Source organism: Pleurodeles waltl, unplaced genomic scaffold, assembly GCF_031143425.1.
Source record: "Pleurodeles waltl isolate 20211129_DDA unplaced genomic scaffold, aPleWal1.hap1.20221129 scaffold_86, whole genome shotgun sequence".
NCBI lineage: Eukaryota > Metazoa > Chordata > Amphibia > Caudata > Salamandridae > Pleurodeles > Pleurodeles waltl.
The window spans coordinates 1907722-1931950 of record NW_027150400.1 but is presented as its reverse complement, the minus strand read 5'-3'; the positions used below and the strand labels follow the sequence as shown (position 1 = coordinate 1931950).

General features: G+C 45.4%; 1 long non-coding RNA gene and 2 other non-coding genes across 4 annotated transcripts in view; all 3 read right to left on the bottom strand.

The window, feature by feature from the left end:
• Positions 1-24229, bottom strand: part of LOC138281262 (uncharacterized) — a 196621-nt gene that overhangs the window by 149172 nt on the left and 23220 nt on the right. The gene's annotated exons all lie outside the window — the stretch shown is intronic.
• TRNAE-UUC (transfer RNA glutamic acid (anticodon UUC)) lies at positions 17832-17903 on the bottom strand. The gene has a single exon. It is a non-coding gene; the product is annotated as a tRNA-Glu (tRNA).
• Positions 19248-19319, bottom strand: TRNAQ-CUG (transfer RNA glutamine (anticodon CUG)). Its single transcript has one exon. It is a non-coding gene; the product is annotated as a tRNA-Gln (tRNA).

The following is a 24229-nucleotide window of genomic DNA, read 5'->3' as shown; positions in this document are numbered from 1 at the left end:
TGCCATCAGATGTAATAATGCAACAGCATGCATGATGCATGGAGATGACTCAGGAAAGGTCTATCTCTCCGCACTCCCAAAGCAAGGACGCTCACTGCATTATATAAGTCAATCAACTCTGATGAGCTGCTGCTTCAGGGGTCCCAAATAGTGATGTTCATATTTCTAATCTAGATGTCACTACAATTGGCTCATGAGGGGCATCAAGGAACTACCAAACCACATACGAAAATTAAATGAAAGAGATAGCTTCTGGATACATACCAACTGATACAGAACATAGGACCAGATGTATCGAAGGGTTTTATCCATTCTGTGTCTATAGAACAATGGCACATGTTGCCCCTAGAAATATAATGATATCTTATCAAGGAGTTGGTTCTGGCAGATATCCCAGTGCATTGTTACAGGACCTGATCACCAGTGCAAGTTTTGGTAGCAGGCCAGACAGGCGGTGCATGCTGGTCGCAGTTGTTGAGTAGACAGGATCCATCAAGTGGAAACTGGAGTCATGACTTCGACTAGCAAAATAATCCCTAAACTGAATATCACAACAAGCCCCTTTTCATGACTTAGTGAACTGTTGTGTGAATGAGCTCAGGACAAGTGAGAACAGAGTTTCGATTCATCAGCATCCATAACCAAGTAAGTGCCAAGTGGCAAGCATGTCACCCCAATATTCATTTAATAGCTATTCTGGGAGTTGATTTTGACTCGATTTTGAACCTCACTGAATTTGACTGCGTTCAAGAACCCCCCTCATTACAACAGAGAGAGGCTGTGAGGAGGTGTGTTGAAACATATCTTCTTTTAGAACTTAAAAAAATCATTATCAAGAACCATCCATTCTGCAGAACCTGTTACAATATGACTACATGTTTGTGAGAGCTGGGTTAAAGATGCAAAGACTGAGGACTGAGAAGTGATATCAACCCTTGTCCCTAATTTACCAAGTCAGACACAAGAGCCTCTTCTTTCACTGTTGACTCCTAATGCTACCCTAAATCATCTGCAATTTCCCAGAGTTGATGTTCAGAGTTAATCTCAAAAAGTCCCTTTGGAAACTTTAAATTGTACATTATATTTTTCATAAATCTTCTCCATTGCTTGTATTACTATTTACCATTTTGTTAGGGTAAGTATATTATGTTCCACTGCATGACTGTCCAAGTGGGACAGCCCAGAGCTTTGTCCCCTTCCTGGTACAAAGCACTTAGTATGTTCTATGATGTCATGCAAGCTAATAAAAAAGTCTGTGGTGGGACAGAAGTCTCCCTTGAATGGCTCTGGAGTGCACACCTCTCTTCTCTGTGTTAGACTGATAGGAAAGTCACTGTATATCTCTTGAGGGTTTTGATTTTCGCCTCAGTAAACATAACACTCACACATTTACTGAAGACCTCGAAAGTCATGTATTAAGACCACTAAACTATGGCTCCTAGGTCAAAAGAGGTACCCAAAGTTCACTCTTCCTTTTGAAAAGGTCCTACCACCAGGAAAAAGAGCCTTGCAGTAATACTTCTAGTACAAGGAGCAAGCTCCTTTTGCTCATCAGCTCCCAGGAAGAGATGGCTAGGTGGTCCTCCTGTTATATCACTACTGTGGGGCACATTGGGAGGCTCATCCTTTCAAGCAAGTGGGCTGAACCCCTCTATGTATGCTCTCAGTGTGTGCATTTGGTTACCCCCAAGAGGAATATCAGTCTCTGTGGTTCGGGAGTGTTCAGTGGTGTTGTTAGTCACGTTGTCAGCCTCCAAACCCAACAAAACACACCCAAACGTGAGCAGACATTAGGGAGATAGAAAGCTCCACTTCGTTGGAGTCCTTCGTATCTGCTTGTGAGCAGTGTTTATAGAAAGCAAACACTAACCTTTTACCTTCCTGCTGAGACACATAAAACCTGCTGTCGTGCCCGAAGACAATGGGTGATTGACTTTTAAGAACCCTTTGATAAAGCCAAGAAACAAGAGCTTATTGCTAATGAAAAACCCTTTCCCAAAACTACTTCAATGTTTTCATTTATGAAAGATTTCTTTCGAATCCTAGTGTTCTCTTGCGGAGTGAAGTGATGTTGCATGAAGTGCCATCTGTGATGTGTGGTCGAGTGGAGTGTCATCAAGTATAGTTCATAGAGTGAAATAGAGAAGGGGTATACTGTTGTTGAGTGGAGTGTCGTAGAGTAGGGGGAGGAGAATGCCGGAGTGGAGTGTCACAGAGTGTGGTGGAGTGGAGTGGCATGTCATACACTAGAGTGAAGTGTCATGCAGCTGCATGTTGTACAGTGGGTTGCAGTGGAGTGGCGTGCAGTGGTGTACATTATCATGGCATACAGTGTCATGGCTCAGAGTGAAGTGGTGGAGAGTAGAAGGGAGTGGCCTAGATAGGAGTTGTGTACGGGAGAGTAAAGTGGGGTGGTGTGGTGTGTCGTACCTTAGAGTGGAGTGTCATAACAGTGACATGTCGTACAGTGGAATACTGTGGAGTGGCTGTAGTGAAATATGTGTTTTTGACCACTCACTTTGTGTTGCACTGTTGGACCTGGCCCTTGTGGCAGGTTCACCCCCTGACTTTTTGCCTAATTCCTATTTTTTCTAACCTCTTGCTGTTGGCTCTAGGTCTCTGAGCGCTTTATCACTGCTTACCAGTGCTACAGCGCAGGTGCTCTCCCATCTAAAATTGGTATGCTTAGCTTGTGCCTAATTGGCATATTTAATTTACCTATAAGTCCCTTTGTACAGTGGTATCTCTATACCCAGGCCTGTAAATTAAATGCCACTAGTGGGCCTGCAGCGCTGCTTGCGCCACCCAATCAATTAGACTTTCGAACCTGTCTCAGGCCTGCTAGCGCAGGGCCTGTGTGTGCGGTTTTCTGCCACAGGAACTCCCCTTTTACTACATGTAAGTCACCCCTAAGGTAGGCCCTAGCTAGCCCTTTGGGCAGGGTGCTCAGTATGTAGAAGGCAGGACATGTACCAGGTTGCGTGGCCTGTCCTGTTAGTGACAAACAGCCTAACTTGGTGTCTCACTGCTGTGAGTGCTGCCTTCTCATAGGATTGCATTAGAAATGCCCTGCCTTATGTGTAAGGGGTATTGTCTGATTTATGAGGGGTAGCGTAGGCATGTTTGGTATGGTTGTGATGGTGGTAAGAAATGCTGCTTACTGGTGTAGGTGTATTTTTTATTACTATTACAGAAATGCCACTTCTAGAAAGTGCGCATTTCTCTGTGCTTATGACTCTGGTGTTTTGCAGCTTGACTCCAATCCACGTCTGGGCAGAGTGACAGTTGGGCTTTGTGCATACTTTTCAGACAGCCTGTACACAGGGAGGGTGGAGGTGTCACAGAGGTGCATCTGCATGCTGAATAGTCTTCCTGGGCTGAGAGAAGGAGAGGCGGGGCACACCTGCATTTGTAAAGGCTGTGCCCTGGCCTCACACAATAGGGTTGTTTACCCCCAACTGACGTTTGGAGCCTGTGCTGGAGGGGAGAGGGGACACTTCCAGAACCAGTTGTAACTGGTTGGAACCTCCTCTTCCCTTCCATTGTAAAACACTGTAAAAACTGAGTATAAATACAGGGGAGTTTTCACCCACAATTTGGAGACATTTTGGAACTGGACACAGAAGGCTGGAAGGACTCACCAGGAACCGCCATGAGTGCTGCTGCTGTGCTGACCTCTGACCTGTGACCTGCTTGGTCACTGTAAGAAACTGCCACTTGCTTGCACCCCCCCACACTGGGCTGTTGCTGGGCCCCTTCACCTGTGGGCCTTTTCCTTAAACTCTGTCCCCCAGGAGCAGGGTGCTGTGGCCCCTGACCCCTGCATCTATTTACAGCACGAGGAGTGCTTTATTTTTCCCCAGCGCTTTGGGAAAGCGCTTTAAGTGGATTGTCCTGCTTCACCTTGGAAGCTAGCACTTTGTAAGTGCTTGTTGCCGGAATTCACTGCCGTGACCCGGGCTTAATATGAGGCCCTAGCGCTTTGAGAAAGCACGTCGCTGTGCCCCGTGTTCACCACCGGGACCCGGGCTGTGTTTCATGTAGCACCGGAGTCGCACTACCCTCCGTGCCCACGGAGCGAGTGCGCTACTACCGTGCCGTGAGGAGCGACCCCGGGGAACAAGCAAGCAATTACTTGGGTGCCTGCCTTCCTCTGCAGGCTGGGTGGGCTGCAGCGTGCGCCAGAAGCCAGGATGGGGAAAGGAAGCCTCATCGGAGGCTCCTCCATCCCACCGGGCCCCTGCTTGTCCTCTATGATGGGCAGGGGGAAAGGAAGCCTCACCGGAGGCCCCCACTACCCCAACAAAATCCGGGGCCTGTCATCGGAGACCGCATGCCGGTCTCGCTTGTGGCCCCTTGTGGGCCAGTGCCATTGTGGTGCTTCCCCCTCCCCCCATGTGGAAGGGCCAGTGGAGGCCCGGGGGGGGGCCCTTAGCGATCGAGGGGCCCAGGAGGGACACGTTACAAATCGGAGGGGAGGTGGCACCCCCTCCTCCCTAATTGCTTTCTCAACTTTGGCGCCCCCTCATGAGGGTCGGTGGAGGCCTGGGGGGCCCCCAGAGATCGCGGGCCCCAGGAGGGGGCCATTATTATGACAGAGGGGGTGCGTGGCGCCCTTCTCTTTCATAAATCATTGTTGGCTAACTTTGCCCCCCCCCCCCCTCGTGAGGGCCGGTTGAGACCAGGGGGCCCCCAGCGATTGCGGGTCCCAGGAGGGGCATGACATTAATACAGAGGGTGTGTGTGCCACCCCCCTCAACCGCACAATTCGTGGGAGGCCACCGCTTGGTGCAGAGGACCGCCGGGGGCCCTATTTTTCATTCTACAGGCACTGGAGGTGCCTTCATCATGTAAACCAGGTACTGCTAAAAGAAAATATATACAACATAAGTTCTTTTTTGAGACTTTATTGATTTATATGTTGCCTACCTGTTTGATGATGTTTCATATGTGTATGCAAATGTTCCTTTTATGGGCATGACTTGCTAATATGTTTTTCTGACTTGCCATACTTTTATAATGTTCCTAATATGGGCGTTCATGATATTTCTATGACAAGTGCTTTGGTGTAATAACATGTTTCTTGACTACTGCTTACGTTGCAGAATACTAAGTAACCTGTGTGTTATATGTGACTACTGCTAGTTCTGCAGAGTAACTAATGTGTAACGTTGTGACAACTGCTAAGGTAGCAGGATATTACTGATATGTGATGTTTGGTCTAATAATTGCGTTGTGTACAATACAGTATATTTTCATATAACTTGGTGTTGTGTTTCCTTTGTGGTAGGGATAGTGCGTCTCTTGTGTTGTGTGTGTTGTGCAAACGCTTTACACATTGCCTCCAGGTTAGGCCTGACTTTATCGTAGCATTAGACACTGCCATGTTAAAGGTTGCTCGTACTTTTCCACATTGTAAACCCTGCAGTCTATCTTGTTTTCGTGCTCTTTTTCATCGAAGAGATAGGACATATTATCACCGAAGAGCTAGTACATAATATGGAGGAGTTAGTCAATCAGCATGATAAGGATGTACTAGGCTGATGTTTATGGTACAGCAGGGAACGACTTAGGCTTGGGAGAGACACCTTGGGAAACTGGCCAGTTCCAACCTGTTTCTTTCAATCCTGACCTAAACTAGCCAGCATGTTTGAATTGCGAAATGAGGTTTTTTTTCAGAAAGCTCCTTTTGGTTTCTTAAGATAAAAAAAGTCCCAGTGCGACAGTGAGAGTGTGAGTGGCCTCAATCAGGATTCTGGACGTAGGATGCCTGATATCTTTCCCGTGAGGGTGGAGATCTCTTTCTCGATCGTTGTCGAACGGGGTCATCATCTTGCTGGCATGAGAAAGATGAAGAACTTGGCAGGCCCTACGGTGATGCATTTTTACTCCATTTGCTTTGCAGTATGATATGAATACATATATTTTCTTTTTACATTGCAGAGGAGAATCATTTTGGTATGTTTTCCTTTCATTGCTGTGACTTCAACATGCTAATCTCCTTTTAGGAAACTCGTGGTGAAATAATAAATGTCTTCTTTGAAATGAGAAGTGCATTCCAGAGATTTTTGTCAGCTCGGTCATTAGTGAAAGCAAAACAGTGGCATAGAGTTGATTTGGTAGTCCTGGGTTCAAGCAGCAAGGCAGGTGTCAAGCAGCGGACAATCTTACGGTAGCAGCAGGGCAGTCCTCTGAAGTACAAAGCAGACCTCAAGCAGCAGGGCAGTCTTCTGAAATACAAGGCAGTCCGTCTAAATGTCCTCCGCAGGCCCACAAGTAAACTGAACAGCTGGTCTGAGGGACTAATAGTTATACCTGTACCAGTCTTTGAAGTGGCAGAAACATCTAGGCCTTCCTAAATCTGATTCTGGAAATGTACTTCCCCTCCTGCTCAGGGTCCAAGATGTCTAAAGTGACAATAGGCTGGTGTCAAGTTCTTTATGAGTGTGATGAGGGAGCCCTTTGAAATGTATGTCGGGCAAGCAACAGTTTCACCCTTGCCATCCCTGCAGGATGGCCCATCCTGCAAACACCTTGGGCCCCTTTGTCTCCACTGTTTAGGAGGAATACACAAAGGTCAACTGCCACTCTAACCCCAGTCATGTGACCCAGGATAGAGGTTGCAGGCACTAAATGGTAAGGACAACAAAATGCCAACTTTCTAAAATAGGCATTTTCAAGATTGTGACTCAAAATCCACTTTTACTGTTAAAGAAAAATTTAAAGAACAATTAATTTGAAACCATACATGACTTTTCAACTCATTTCTAATTACAAGTTAGCCCTTATTAAATGTACTAAGGTAACCTAATGTTATCCTGTGAGAGGTAGGTCTTGAAGTAGTGAAAAGTAAATTTAGGAGTTTTTAACTACATGGACATGCAAAACATAAAAGTACATGTCCCAGTTTTAAGTACAATGTATCCTACCCTGTGTGCTGTTCAGGGCCTACCACAGGGATGACTTTTACATATTAAAAAGAAAGGTTTGGCCCTGGCAAAAGGTTTATTTTGACATGTTGAATTGGTAGCTCAAAACTAAACTGTGTTCTGATTTGCTAATATTATACATTTGTTCACGCTATGATGAATCTGCACTTTCTGTTATGTTCTATGAGACGTTTCCAATATAAACCCTTGACCCACGGACTCAACATCATCTCCTACACAGACGCTACTCAGCTCATCCTTTCACTCATGGAAGATTCCTCAACCACCAGAACAAACTACTGCAACACCATGACCAACATAGATGATTGGATGAAAACTAACTGCCTCAAACTCAACTCCAACAAGACGGAAGTTCTGATCTTCAGGAAAAACAAATCCATACGGGACCACAGCTGGTGACCAGCCAAACTCGGACCCACTCCCAAGTCCACGGACCAAGCGTGCAACTTCAGCATCACCCTCAACAGTGAACTGACCATGAAACAGCAGATCAACGTAGTTGCCTCCTCCTGCTTCCACACCATCTGCATGCTCTGCAGAATCTTCAGACAGGTCCTGGCTAACACCGGGAAAACCGTCACCCAGGCCCTCGTCACTAGCCGCCTCAACTAAGGCAACGTCGTCTACGCCGGCATCTCCTCCCTGCTCCTAAAAAGACTCCAGATCACAGGACATTTAGAACACGGCAGCCAGACTCGTCCTGGACCTTCCCCCAAGCGTACCCACATCACTCCCTCCCTTCACCCCCACCTCAGAAAACTCCACTGGCTCCCTATCCAGAAGAGATGTATTTTCAAGTTCCTCACCCATGCTTATAAAACCCTGCCCAATCAAGGCCTGGACTACATCAACCACCGAACACACTCCCATCAATCCGGCAGACACCTGCGCTCCTCCTCTCTGGCCCTCACACACACACACACACAGAATCCATTGCAGTTGTAGCAGCAACCCCTCTTTCTCCTCATCGCCACCAAGGCCTGGAACAACCTCCAAACTGCACCCTTGCTCACAGACATCAGGCAGAGGCTCAAGACCTGGCTCTTTGACAGAGACATCACACCACAGTGCCCAGATACCCCCAAGGGTGACAGCGCCACTCTCAAAAATGATTAGTTGATTTTAGGGGTGAGCCAGATGATTTTCCGATTCTACTAGATATGCTGTCCTTTTCTCTATTAATTTTGCTACTTATTTAAGTCTTAGAAATATTTTGATTTGTACATCTTTATGCCCTATTTACTAAGAGCTTTTATAGAATTGACTTTATGCTGATTCTGGATAGCAATCTTTTTGATGTTTGTAATAAAACTCCTACATTTATTCTGCCGATCCACAACTCAGTTAATAAATAGGCCCTTAATTGACAGTATTCCTGATACTTTATGTACTGGGAGGACACATTACCTCATGCACTTGAGGTTTATCACCCATCAATCCTGTGTGTTCTGTTGAGGTAAATTTATATTGGGGCAAGAATTGCGGAGGACCCTGCACCCACAAATTTGTTGTAGCAAAAGATGGTTGCGAGTTAAGAGCACCGCCTTTCTGCTTTAGATAGTTCTCTTTTTGCCCTGTCCCTAGTTTTAGTGGATTCTTCTGGTGGATTTTGCAGAGTTCCTTACTTATGGTGTTGTTTCTGAGCAAACTGGATTGTAATATACATGGAGTGCAATGATTTTAATGATTAAGAGTGTTCTGGTGTGTTACTGAGATAGAGTGATTTGTGTGGTACATACAACTTATACACATAACTTGCTGACTTATACACATAACTTGCTGACCTCCTCCTATTTAGATTGAGCAGCATTTTATTTGTTTAGTGTGTTTGGACTGAGAAGGCAGTGCATTTGTGTTTTCAATTCACAAGAAAGTCGCGCTGTTATTGGGTGGTCAGGAGTCAGACTGGGATTGATGAGACAACACAACAGAGTCATTCTGTCAAAGGCTGGTTGCCGGCAAAGCTACACTACGATTTGTTGATCTTTGGCAAAGCGGAACTGGGATTCGTTGCTAGCTTTTTTGTCTGGTTTCAGGTTTATTTTGAATGAGAATAATGGGTGCTGAGTCAAAAAAAAGTCTAAAGCTCCTGGCTTACCTATTATGGAGGAACGGAAAATACCTGCAAAGGTAAAGAGCTAAAGCTAAAGCAAGAAACTTTAATATTGGCTGCATATGAAATGATAAAGAATATTGGGTGCTATACGTGAACCTGGAATCACAATTGGCATGAATGCACCTCTTCTGGCAAGGACATGCAATTTGTTTTAGATGGTACCTTTAATATTGGAAAGCTAGATTTCCTGAGAGAGATCATCAATGAGAGGAAGCTGTTACCTAGACCAACACAGTTTGAGGCGCTGAATAAACCAGACTGAGTGGCTACAGAGAGTACGAAAAAGATGAAGCAGGTGAGAGAATCATTTAGACAGTGGAAGGAAAGAGAGATCCTAAGGAGAAATGTTGGAGGCGGTATATGGTAGAGGAGGTGAGAGTTCTCCCTCAAAAGTTAAGAAAATAACACACAAAGAAAGACGATGAGGGAAAGAGAGAGAAGCAGAACTAAAAACAAAACTCAGATGAGGTGGATAATTTCTTAAATGTTCTTTTGTATTCCAGACCTCTTTCATATACAGGTGGGATCCAGAGACAGATGCAGGGTTTCACAGTACCTGAATGCAGCAGGAGAGGGTAAGAATGAACACACACAGGAATCGACTGCACTTGTATTTGCGGGTGCATAAGCAATTTCCCCACCTGAGAAAACATAAACAACTTTGTCCAGTACTAGTACAGATACTATTGCTGCCTTTTCAGTTTTAAATGATTTCTGCTACTGTTCCTACTTGGACTTCTAAAGAGAGCAACATTAATATTGGACTTTTCAAGATTGAATTCGAAGAAAATGTACATGGGGCAATTTATTTATTTACTAGACTGATGTCATACAATGTGGATCAAATGAGATATTTGATTAGAGAAGCAGTGAGGTGTGCAAATGAAGGACATGGCAGACTCGAAGTATTAGCTGAATAATATGAGGTCAATATTAGTAGAATGGGAAGAGAAATTATGAAATCAATTTGACTCACAAGGAACTAAAGGAGTTGGTCTTAGTGAATTTATGAGCTCCCATTAGAGATTTACTTGAAAAGATAAAAGATTGAAGAGATATGAGAAAGTACAGAGAACAGTTCAAGAAGAAAGTTACTGCTAAAAAGAAAGTTACAAAGGCAGAAAAACAAGCAAAGGGGTATGTTAGTGATCGCGAATTAGAGCCAGTTTCAGAATTTCCCCTGAGAGAATACTGCAGGTGCAATTCAGAACAATTCTGCAGTGATGGCAATGCGAGCAATGATAATGCAAAATCGCTTAACACTAGATATCCTTCTCACAAACGAAGACAATGTTTGCAAGGTTTTGAAGGTTATGGAATGCTGCACTGTCATACACGATCCGAGTAGGGTTATTGAAGGCTATGTTCAAAACATAACTGATATTTCTCATTACATCCAAGCTTAGATGAGAATGGCTTGTGTGCAACAGTAGGTTCCTGGGTTAGTTAGAAGGAAAAGGATTTAGTAAGGTTGTTGAATGGTTATTTTTAACACCTGTAATTATTGTGTTGACTTGTGCAAATGCCCTGTTCCTCTTGTTGAAATTTTCTGAGTGGTTATTTCTAAAATGCTGGTGCAAGGAGAAAAGAAGATCGTCAAAGAGAAAGAGTCACAAATTTGAAATGAAGGATTCCAAAAACAGTGATTACAATCAGCTAAAATTGATGGAAGAGTCAACTCAAAAGAAGCCGAAAGTGATGCAGACTGATATAATTGTTAGACTAATTATATTCATTGTAGTTTTAGCGTTAACAGAATAATCAAAGGGGACGTTTTTGATGATTTTCATTCATATTCATATTTTGGCGCATCAGTGACCAAGCAGAATGAAGTTTTACTATTGATTACTTATGTACAATCTGATATTGTGCTATTATTTTCTAAGCAAATTTCCGATGACATGTAGAAATTAATTTTCTCGATCCTTTTTAGCTAGCCCTCAATTAAGGCCTAGCAGACGTGTTTTGTAAAATGGATGTCCCCCCCCAATGTTTCACTATTCATTATTTCTTCAGCACACAGTCAAGCAGAGTCTTGTTTGCTTATTTTTACCGACATTATTCATGCTATTCCCAATTAATCTCTCCTGGTGGTCACAAAACTATCTGCAAGGTCTTTCCTCCAGCTGACTGTACCCTATTCATTCAAAATTGCTTTCCGTTCTTCATCTCTCTACTTTGTTCCACCATCTCCAGACAGCATTAGCATGGAGTGGGCAAAATCAATTTTTATGTAATGGGATTGTGCTTTAGCGTTAATGCAATATGAAGTTTAATATCACTTTTGAAATGATAAGATGAGTTTTAAGTTCTTAAAAGAAACAATTGTTTCTTGCAAGCACAAAGTACCTGGTTTGCATCAAAATTACACGCACTAAGTCCATAGAGGAGGAGATGCGTTGAAAAAGGTAGGTGTGCGTTGGATTTCCAGGCACACACAGGCGATGGGCTTTGCGTCGAATTCCGGCGTGCACGCTTGAATCCTCTTTGCGATGCGGGGTCTTTTGACAACCAGGAATGAAGCAGAGATATCCTGGGCATGCAGGATGAAGTCACAGGGGCTGCATGAATCCGGTGGGCGATGCATTGGAGTTTCTGTCGCACGGCAGGCACCATGTCGATTCCTCACATAGGAAGTCGGCTGCGTCATTCTGGTTTGGCGTTCCGTCGAACCGGTGGGCTGTGCATTGAAGTTCCGGTCGCAATGCTGGTGCTGCGTCGATCTCCACTCGGGAAGCCAGACTGTGTCATTCCGGTTCGGCGATGCGGGAATTCTTTCCTCGCTAAGCAGGCTGTGCGTAATTTCCGGCAGGCTGTGCTTTGATTTTTCACCACACAAGGTTTTCTTTGCAGTGATTAAGTCCTTTTGGCCCTGAGACTTCAGGAAATAGGAGGCAAGGTCAATCCAAGCCCTGGGAGAGCACTTCTCAGCAGAGCCAGAGGCCAGGAAGGCAGCAGGGCAACAGCAGCCCAGGCGAGTCCGTTGGCCAGCCAGGCAGCTTCTCTTGCAAGGTTGCAGGTTCTGGTTAAGAGTTTCTTTCCCAGGAAGTGACTGAGTTTCTAGGGTCAGGGACCCAGTTTATATACCCAAATGTGCCTTTGAATTGGGGAGACTTCAAAGAGTGGCTTAGAAGTGCACAAAGTCCCCTTTCAGTACAATCCTGTCTGCAGGGTCCAGTGTTGGCAGTTGTGAGAGAACAGGACTGATTGCAGAGGCCCCCTAACTCTTTGCCCCCATTTTCCACTTTTTGCTGGTGTTTTCCTGACTCTGATGGTGCCCTGGGTACTGCTAACCAGTCCCAGGGCCTGTGCTCTGTGTAAAATCAGTATGCAAATTAGACTAATTATAATTGGCTAAGTCAACCTACCTATAAGTCCCTAGTATATGGTAGGGAATGTAGGTTTAGGGACCCCAGCATAGGTAGTGCACCCATAGGTGCACTGCTGAGGTGCCCCATGTCATTTTAAAGGCAGGCCTGCCTTGCTGGCTGCTTTTAAATTAAAGTTATATGCAAATTCGACTTTGGAATCAAAAGTAGTTCCAAAGTCTTAAACTACCTTATTTTTTACATATAAGTCACCCCTAAGGTGTGCCCTATGTGCCCCTAGGGCTGGGTGCCATGTAACTATAAACAGGGACCTTATAAAAATAGTTTTATAAGCCCTGGTGAGGTAAAACAGCCAAATTCGTGTTTCCCTCATTGTAGTGAATGGCCTCTATAGGCTAGAATGGGGAGACTTTATTTTAATTTTAAAAGTCCCCTTAAATAACAGATGCCAGACGTTTGGTATCAAATTAATTGTTATAATAAATCCCACAGCTTCCAGTTGTGGGATTTAATATAACTTGTTCAGGTAAAGAGTTTTAAACTTTACCTGAAATGTTGCCAACTTCAGCCCTGCAGTGTTTATGCTGCTGTGCTCTGATTGGCCAGGCTGCCTTGATGAGGTGTGAAGTGGCCTGGCTCCACGCAAAGAGATGTGCCTTAGGGAGGAGATCTCCCCTCAGCAGATAGTGAAGCAGGAAGGGGAAGGGCTGCCAAACTGGTCTTCAAAGGCAGAGAAGGACATTTGGAACAACCCAGCAACACCCTCACATCCTGCAAACCCAGACAATTAGGTGCCCCCTTGGTTAGATTAGGAGAGGGCAGGAGAGGGGTGTGTTTAGGATTTTTAGCCACACTAGTGGGTGGGCTCAGCCAGATGTAACCTTCAAAAATCACTTTCAGCCATGATGGATTTTTGAGGAATGTTGCTCCCTGGGACTGATTTTTGCCACACTTCCCAGGAAGTGGTCATCACAGGGGGAAGGACCCTGCACCTGATTGGAGAACCAGACCCCCCTGTTTTTCACCCAGGAGCAGGGATAAAACTGGCAGACCTGCACCCACACCTCAGATCCCTATCAGATTCCAACAAGGAAGAATTACAGGAGAAGAAGGGCTGCCCTGCTGGACCCCTGACCTGCACCTGGACACTTCACTCTGGAGGACTGCACCAGCTGCACACTTGGGCTTCACCACTAAAAGGACTTTACCTGTCTTCTACTGCTTCAAGAAGGGACTCCCTGTTTGCTACAGGTACAAAGGAGCTGCCCAGAGTCCCCTGCATCAAGTCCTGCAAGCAGAGCCCAGCTGACCAGCGGCCATTTCAGGATTCTGACCAGGTGCGTTCTGGGAATTGTAGTCCAAACTCCCAAGGAGCAACTCAGAGCTTCTGGAACCTTGGATCAAGTTATGGACACTTCAAGGACACAAAAAGGGCCTCTGGAAGAAGATCCAGAAGTTTGGAGATGTTTGGAGCAACTCCATAAGTTGAAGAGGTGCATTGTGGGAGTTGTAGTCCCAGACCCCAAGAGACACACCAGAGCCTCAGAACTCTTGGCTGGTGCTGTGGACCACTTTCCCGAATCAAACACTTCTGAAAGTAAGTCTGACAGTGTTACCTCGTGGGTGGCCTGAACTCTGGACTTTGTTCCTTTCCAGTGTGACCTTTTTTAACCCTTTGAGTGCTAGTTGCTTCTACTCGCTAGAAAGCATTAATTCTTTAAAAATTCATATCTCCGGTTCCCCTTATCCGATTTTATTCGTTATGGTGTCATTTTAAAGATAAAAATATAATCTATTTCTATAAATTGATTTTAGATTTTTAAACTGTTTCCTGTATTTCATTTAATTACTGTTTTGTGATATTTGAATGCTTTACGCTTTGTCTCCTAAGTTAAGCCTTGTCGCTCGTTGCCAAGCTACCATGGGTTGAGCTGGGTTTAATTTACTGACACCTAACTGGACCTAAGTGGAGGTTAGTGGCCTATTGCTAAGTGTAAGAACTTACCTGCCCTTACCAATAACTCATTTTCCAACAGCAGTCCATTGTGTGAGGGCAGGCCACTGTCCTCTGAAATGTAAGTGTCAGGCCCTCCACCCTTCCAGCCCAGGAAGACCCATTCAGTATGCAGATATGTGCAGGTGTGACTGAGCATCCTGTGTTTGTGGTGTCTGGGTGAAATGTACAAGGGAGCTGTCAACCAGCCCAGCCCGGGCGTGGATTGTAAGGCACAGAAAGATTTAAGTGCAGAGAAATGCTCACTTTCTTAAAGTGCCATTTCTAAAATAGTAATCTAAAATCCAACTTCATCAGTCAGCAGGATTTTGTATTTCCATTCTGGCCATACTAAATATGACCTGTTTACCCCTTTCTAATCAGAATCTACCAATCAAACAGTTTATGAGGGTAGCCTTAATGTTAGCCTATGAAGGGAACAGGCCTCACAGCAGTGGAAAATGAATTTAGGAGTTTTCCACTACTGGGACATATAAAACACACAGATATATGTCATGCCTTTTACCCACACAGCACCCTGCCCTCTGGGTTACCCAGCGCCTGCCTTAGGGGTGACATATGTAGAAAAAGGGGAGTTTAAGCTTTGGCAAGTACTTTTAAATGCCAAGTCAAAGTGACAGTGAAACTGCACACACAGGCCTTGCAATGGCAGGCCTGAGACATGGTTAAGGGGCTACTTTTGTGGGTGGCACAACCAGTGCTGCAAGCCCACTAGTAGCATTCACTCTACAGGCCCTGGGCACATGTAGTGCACTTTACTAGGGACTTGCCTGTTGATCAAATATGCCAATTGGGAATGAACCAATGTTACAATGATTTAAGGGAGAGAGCATATGCACTTTAGCACTGGTTAGCAGTGGTAAAGTGTGCAGAGTCCTAAAGCCAGCAAAAATGAGGTCAGAAAAAGAGGAGGAGGAAAGCAAAAGGCTTGGGGGTGACTCTGCAGAAAGGCCATTTGCAAGAGCCCTTTACTTAACTGACTGTATTTTTGGTATTTTGATGTACTGGCAGGTGCCTTGTGTCAGGGACACACAGCCTCATGAGCTTGAGGTTCAACACCAGCTCTGATTCATCAATCTGTAGGCATTCCGCCGAGGGGCAAAAGAATGGCAGGGAACCCTGCGCCCACAGGCACACTTGTTGCTGTATGTTGCGTGGCTCCACATCTGACTCACTCAGCAGTGGGTCACTGTGACGATACAATCTGGGCCAATTTAGTCACATCTCCTGGTGGAAATTATTCTTTGACCCACCTACTAAGGCCCTGCCTGACAGTGATATTACCCAATAGGACACGCCATAAGATGAAGCAGACGTTTAATTACTTCAAGCCCAAATCACCTACAGGGATGCCATGGTGACTGCGGACCCCACTGCAATTTATCTGACAATTTAGTGATGCAGGACTCTATGCCTCTTGAAGTAATTCTCCATTGGTGAAAAGTTTAACCAGCATGATCCCTTCTAGATTCCTTTCTCATCTTCATTGCCACTTGCTAACATAAGAAGACAGCAATTCAGGTGTGAGCAACTGAGAAATAAAGTATGTTTATTTTAGAAGCAACACTAGGCAAAATACGCCAGCTGCACCGGTTTTAGGGATCATCTCAACTTACAATAGTCCTGTGACTGTTGCAACCAGCAAAGTTGTGAGCTTGCGGGAATGTAGCTCGAGAGCACCAAGGCAAATTTAGTGCCACACATAAATAACACACATGCATACACTTAACAACTCCACCCCCAATATATAATATGCATTTTCTCTTTAGATGTTTATACCTCTTTTATGATGGTCCACCTAAAGAGCGAAGGTTGCAACATAAGCATATTTCTCCAGACTCCCCAACCCATTGTCCCATGCTACTTTTCTTGTTCTGAGGTCCCCCGTTCTATATCTATGCAGTGCCAACAGACAGGTGGCCAGCCAGTGGCCTCTCCGCCTCACCCCCACTCTGAAGGTCCTCCAATAGCTTCAGATCAACACTCTTGACAGGTGCCAGCGAATTGTAATGGGGTCTCCCACCAGGACAAGGCAACTCCCTTCTAATGCACCTCCAATGGTTTTGAATTACAGGACATACATCTAGCCTTCATCTTTTGAAGATTCGATTGTCCACTACTCTCCCCTGGGGTGCCCTGCGCCATAACGAGCAGAGTTCTTTCTACAAAAGAACATTTTACAGCAGCTTCTTTGACACACCTGGCAAAGTGGCAGAATATTAACACAACCAGCATTATCATTTCTGATATAGGGGTCATTTGATATGTCACTAGGTTTGCTCCATCCTACTCTATTTCACAGGCAATCATCAATCAATCAATCAATCAATCACTTGTTAAGCGGGCTACTCACCCGATAGGGTCTCAAGGCGCTAGGGGGAGGGCATGGGAGGGGGTTGCTACTGCTCGAATAGCCATGTCATAGGGACCCTACTGTGTTCACTGTACAACTCACATCGCAGATGTAATTGCACCTCGCTGCATCATCAACTTATTTTTTCCTACTTCTTTTATGCTATAAAATGCCTCATCATACTCAGCGCGTGGAGGTCTTCAGTGCTGCTCGCGTATTTCACCAGTGACTACATTTGTCTACAATATTAGTAGCGACATAAGTGACACCGGACACCGTTCGTCTGATTAGATAGCACATAAATGTTGGCCTGTTAAAGGGACATTCTGCGAATATTTTCCAAAAGCCTTTTGAAATATCCAGAATGCACCCTGGTGAATGAACAGCTAGATCACGGGTAAAACACAGTCACTGTAGAATGGAAAAGATAAACTTTTATTTACCTTAACCAGATCAGGGATAGCAAACCCCTCCTACACACCTACAAAGCATGGGACTAATGACAAGAAATGCACACCAAACTCGGTGCGTCGATACTACACGATGCATTTATACAGTAAATAGTGTTCGAGATGCAGGATATGAAATGGGGGTCTTTTTTTGTTCACGAACAAATGCCACGTTCTCTTTGTTGTGCTGAAAGGGCTATCAGGGGCGTAGCTTTCATTGGTGCAGCAGGGGCAGTGGCACCGGAGCATAGAGGTCTGAGAGCCCACTGAACCCTGATTATTACTGCATTTCACAGTTCACCTGGGGGGCGGGTGGGTCATGTCCTTACTAGGGCCCATGACGCACTGGCTCCGACAATGACAGACACATCCGTAGTCACACACGTTTTGTACATTTTTAGACAGTTAGAAATAAACAACAACAAAGCTCTTTTAATATAAATTCAAAGTAATAACATATTCTTCTTTTTTAAGGCCGAGCGGCGGGAGATAATGCTGCTGAGTGCGGTAAGAATCGTATTGAAACCACTGAGAGTAAGAGAAAGCCACGTCTCAGTCACACGAGATGTTAAGAACTTTTTGTAGCAAACGCAAAAATGTACAAAAAAAAAAGTATCTTCTTCCCATACCGGGAGTCGAACCCGGGCCGCCTGGGTGAAAACCAGGAATCCTAACCGCTAGACCATATGGGAATCTACACCCAACCCCTGACCTGGAACTATACAGCAAGGTACCATTGTGATGCACCTCTCAGGTGAAAAGGCAGTGTAACTCCACAAACATAAGATGAACCTCGAATAAGAAATACCTCAGGCTGTGCTGCACCGTTTCTCTCACGGCACACAGAGATGTAAAGGTGTTTATAGAGACACATATAGAAAATGCAATCAAAAATAACCGGGGTCACTCTGCACCTACAGCTCAGAACCCCCTCCTCCTGCAGCTCTGCATGGACCCGCTCACTCTTAGTAAACCGTTGCCCTCAGCAGTACCATGTCAGTGCAAGACTGCAGAGAGAAGCCCTCCCTGCGGCTCCCCGCAGAGCGAGCACCACTCGGGGCACCAGGGACATGCTCGCTGTGGCCCCTGCGCGGAGCGGCCCTCAGCCCGGCGGCTCACCACTGCCCCGCAGCCACCCTGCCCCGCAGCGGATCACCACTGCCCCGCAGCCACCCTGCCCAGCAGCGGCTCACCACTGCCCCGCAGCCACCCTGCCCAGCAGCGGCTCACCACTGCCCCGCAGCCACCCTGCCCCGCAGCGGATCACCACTGCCCCGCAGCCACCCTGCCCCGCAGCGGCTCACCACTGCCCCGCAGCCACCCTGCCCCGCAGCGGCTCACCACTGCCCCACTGCCCCGCAGCCACCCTGCCCCGCAGCGGCTCACCACTGCCCCGCAGCCACCCTGCCCAGCAGCGGCTCACCACTGCCCCGCAGCCACCCTGCCCCGCAGCGGCTCACCACTGCCCCGCAGCCACCCTGCCCCGCAGCGGATCACTACTGCCCCGCAGCCACCCTGCCCCGCAGCGGCTCACCACTGCCCCGCAGCCACCCTGCCCAGCAGCCACCCTGCCCCGCAGCGGATCACCACTGCCCAGCAGCCACCCTGCCCCGCAGCGGCTCACCACTGCCCCGCAGCCACCCTGCCCCGCAGCGGATCACCACTGCCCCGCAGCCACCCTGCCCCGCAGCGGATCACCACTGCCCCGCAGCCACCCTGCCCAGCAGCGGCTCACCACTGCCCCGCAGCCACCCTGCCCAGCACACAGCTCCTCACAGATCAGGCGCGCGGCAGAGGACCGGAAGTCACGTCACGCGGCACGTCACTGTGGAGGAGTCAGCAAGGAACGGGCCAATCGGAAGCGCGAGACCCAGATCCCCACCCTTGTGTCCGGCCTGGCACCACTAACAAAGCGCTTTACCCACTTTTACCCAAAACTAAGGATTATAAAGAGAACAAAAACTCGGTATCAAATGACTAACCCCAACAAATAATTGTAGTTATATTTAATCTTTGAATTGAGACATTAAAAGAACAGGTCCCACCGAGATTTGAACTCGGATCGCTGGATTCAGAGTCCAGAGTGCTAACCATTACACCATGGAACCTCCATATTGTGGATCTTCACATTAAGTCTGTTATTCCATGAAGCAGCTACCAGAGGTCTGGTATTGGTGGGTATTTTTCAATAAATATATATATCACCTATAAAAATAATAGTTTATGCTTTTTACTCAAAGTTATTCTTCAAGGTTTAATGCATCTCAATTCTATATTAACTAAAAGGTAACCAGCATTATACTGCATCAGTTTTCACTCCATAGCTGACTACTCTCATTGGAAGAAATTGGTGCACTCTCAGGAATCCAAGAGAAGCATGTGGCTCTACCAAGAGAGAGAGAGAACCTCATTTTAAATATTGCAAGGAAATGAGTTAAAAATCACAGGAGCAGGGAAAATCACTAGTTTCGACTTCCTGCTAGCTGTCCTCAGCCACATAAATCACCACACCCTCTACTGTGAGTCGCCCCTTTCCTGAATAAGAGACGTCCACCTTGTTGTGCTGGCATAGTCTTCAAACCTGTCATGGTGACCAGGCCGCACCTGCGTCCCCATCTGCTGGTAGGGTTGCCACCTGATCGGTTTTCTATCCACACCACTGGTATTTTGATGCTGTGTCAGGTACAAAAATACGAAAAATAATCTAAAACACTGTATTTTTTGCCTCTATCTGTAATTACTTCAATTAGAAAATATAAATAGAAATCACTTTTAAGTGTGTTCTAGAGCTGTGCTAGTGATCCATGAGTAATGAGAGAAGTAAACACAGACAGAAAAGTCATGTTCCAAATTAATAAATAGAACTTGCTTATGCTTCTATTTAGCATCAGACTCTTAAAACAAAAATAATAGGCCAATATGTTTCTTTTGGAAAGGTGCCGACCCTACCTGCTGTCCCTGGGGTCTGGCCTACTACACAGGGAGCGGACAAAACAAACAAGTCCCAGCCTGCTGCTGAAATCCTTCTTTAGAGAGACTGAACCAGGCCTGGTGCCCTGGAGGAGAGGATGATTTTCCCTCTATTTAGTCACCTACTTCCTCATAGCTAGATGGCTCCTCTTCAATTTATCCAATACCTCGACATATGCACATCTTTTTGTGACTGTCGAACCTGATAGCCAGAGATGAACAAAGCAGGTGCCTTTCACTCTCACAAGCCTAGTCAACAGTATCCTGAGTATCTTTCTGCACAGATAACAAGGAGATTGGGTCTACGCTACCGATTTCATCTCCCGCTCTGGCGGTCAGCCTCCATAGATGGGTTGCCACCCTGCTAATCGACACACTGTTTTCTGTGGATCGCCAGATCTCACAGGCCTCAAGGCGTACATGTGGTGCCATGGAGGACTCTTTGCTCTTTTTCTGCTTTGCCTGTGGAGCTTTTGACTATTTCTCATACCTGCATCCCACTTCAAGAATTTTCTACTTCTTCAGATTATGATCTGGATGTATGTGATTATGTTCACATTGGTGCACCGTGCACAATGGGTTGAGCCTGCAGTGCTTTGGTCATTACCCTACAGGTGGAAATCTATACTGTATCACCAGTCCTTCATCCCTCTGCTCAAGCTGTCTGCGGAGGAGCTATTCTCTCGCCTCTGCCAGCCAGAGTGCAGCCTGGTCCTTCCTTCTCTAGAATATACAGTCTACATGATAGGTGACTGTTCCACTGCAGCTTCTCTCCTCAGGTCACCAGCTTCCACCTTTACATGCCTTCAACTTGCCTGCTTTTTCCATTTCTGCCTGCCATGGAAAAAATGTATTGGTTGTCTAAAAATTACTTCAGATGAACGAGAAAATCTGACATGTATGTGAAGAGGTTCCACCTCTTACACTGCACTGGGGAGGTGCTAGACCTACCCATCCTTAGCGTGGTTTATACCCAAACCTTTTTGCTTTCACTCCTTCTACTTAGCTGAATTTGTTTTTGTTGCCCCAGGGATGCTGTGCACCTTACCACCTGCTAACCAGTGTTAAAATGCTTGTGATCGCTCCACTAGACATGGTAAAATTGCCCTACACCTAATTGTTAAATTTATTATACATGTATGTCTCTGGTAAAGAGGTACTGCATGTGCCCAGGGCATGTATATTAAATGATACAAGTGGGCCTGCAGCACGCATTGTGCCACCCACTTCAGGAGCCCTTTCAAATGTGCCTCGGGTCTGCCAGTTTGCAGCCTGTGTGCAGTTTAAACTGCCATTTCAACCTGGCAAAATATACCTATTGTCAGACCTAAACATTCCTTTTTAATACAAATAAGTCACCCCTAGTTTATGCCCTAAACAGCTCATAGGGCAGGGCGCAGTGTATTTAAAAAGTTGGACAAGTACTTTTAAGTTTTACGTGTCCTGGTAGTGAAAAACTCTTACAATCGTTTTTCACTACAACAAAACCAATCTCTTCCATAGGATAACATTAGGTTAACTTATTTTTTACCTTTGACAAGTGATAACATTTGCTTGGAATAAGTAGAAATGTCATGTTTGGTCTCTAAAGAATTGTAATTTATCATTTTCTTTAATGGTAAGATTTAATTTTAATTCACAATTATGAAGATGCCACTTTTAGAAAGTTCATCTAAACCCAAAAAAAGGGCAACCCTGTAACCCGTGGACCTGGTTAAGGAGAATTACCATAAAACAAGGGGTTCTTGCAGGGGAAGTGTGGCCCTTAACTTCCACTGCAAGTAATGAAGTAGAAACACTCATATGATATATGTTTTTGTTCAGTCATTCATAACCTTTATTAAAACTTAAACAAAATCACTATTTCTATTAATTCATAAATAGATCTTTCTAAGAAAAATCTTTTTCAAGAGAAAACTTCTTTAGGAAAAAAATGTTGCTTGTACATAGGTGCTCCTGTACAGTGAAGGTGGGTAGGGTGAATTTAAAGTGCCCCAGTGTTATATATACATTTAAATACAAATGTGGCTGAACCCGATCTCATGGTCTTAGATAACACCCATAATGACAATGTTGGAAGAGACAACACAATGATCAACAGTCCACATTAAAGCATGTCAACGTTTTGACTCAAAAGACTATATTAATCATAGATGGGTCAGCATCATGACAAAATGTTTGAAAAGGAAGCACCATATGTTCCACTCAGTCTGGCACCAATCACTACTCATTCAGAAAACAGCATTTAAAGGGCCCATGTCCCTGTCAGCTCATCCTCAGAAGGCAAATATAAAAGAGCCAACCAAACCTTGCACAAGCCAATAATAATTCATAAAAGAAGCCCCTTAGCAAGGTGTTAGTTGCTTCCTTATACTGCAATGGTGGCCAGGAAATTAATCATATGCCTTCCTGCACATAAACAAGCATTAATGGTGTTTTGCTGTTCCTATGTGTGTTGCAGAATACATCACACATAGAAAAAGCACAAACGAGGAGAAATAAAAGTATTTCTCCTCGTTGCGCTGTGCTAACGCCACCCCTGGGATGGCGTTAGTTTTTGGCGCTACCTCAGGTTTACGAATCCTCGTAAATCTGGGGCAGCGTCAAAATGAGATGGGTGTTGCAGTGGAATGCACACAGCAACACCCATCGCACTCAACTTTGCACACCCCTTTCATGCAAAATGATGCATGTGAAGAGGCCATATTTACAAAGCGGCGTTAATCCACAAAAAGTGGCTTAACACCGCTTTGTAAATATCGGGCAGGGCATTGCGCCACTAGAAAGTTGGTAAAAGTGATGTTCTGGTGGCTCAATGCCCATGTAAATGAGGGCCAAAGTTTCAGCCACCATCGATGTTATCATGGCTGACTTTTTACAGAGTAACACAAGATGCTACAAATTGATGCTGGATGAATCCAATATACAAGAACACCTCAAATGACTTAGTGCAACAATCCTGAGAATATTCACCTGTATCCTCATCTACATGAAAGAAGTGAGAATTTGCGAAGGACTGTCTACCATTCGCTGGCTATGAATTTATGAACAAAAGGGTAATCGCAGACCTCCTGAAGACAAGAGACATCAAGAATCTCTGGAGAATTCCTAGGTATGTGGAAGTTCATTCACAATCTTGCATGAATCATGGAACCACTGCCCAATGTAATCCAAAGTGAAGCATTTGGATGTAGACTTCAGGCAAAGACAAGCCGTAATGGGCACCAGGCAGGCCATAAAATAAGAGGCAGTAATGATATGCTTCAACCCTACCAAAACACTGGGCTAAGAGCCAATACTAGGCTTTGCTGCATGGGTCCCTGGCCGCTAAATGAACAATCTACTAATGCGCGGGTATGAATGCTTTAACCAGCTGAGCTGCAACATACACTGTGCGGGGTTGCAGCAAATAAGTGGGGTGCCGGTGCTTTCATATATTCAGCGTTATCCCAGACTGCAATTCGCTTAATCCCCTCTTTAGGGTCCCACATCCTAGCAAAAGATAAATGGACCCTACATTCCAATGATACCAGTGCAAGGTACAGTAGTGGCTAGAAGCCAACAACCTTGAAGAATGTTTTCCAGGCACCCGAGGCCCCTCGTAGAGGCTGAATAGCAACACACCAGTGTTGCAGAACAGCATGGCTGTTTCGTGGCCAAGTGAGCCAACTGCTATTAGCCTTGATGAAATCCAAGAGGCATTGGAAGAGGGTGTGTGCCAGTTGCCTGAGCCAATGCCGACTCAGAGACTTCTGCCAGAAGCTCTGGTCTAGAGGCTGTGGGTCACAAATAACACTCCAAACACTGAAGAAGTTCTCATGAAATCCGTACTAGTACATGGTCATAATAACTCTGTAGGAAGTTGGCTCTGTATGTACTATTTCAAAGTAAGAAATAGTGTGCACAGAGTCCAAGGGTTCCCCTTAGAGGTAAAATAGTGGCAAAAGTAGATAATTCTAATGCTCTATTTGTGGTAGTGTGGTCGAGCAGTAGGCTTATCAGAGGGTAGTGTTAAGCACTTGTTGTACACACACAGGCAATAAATGAG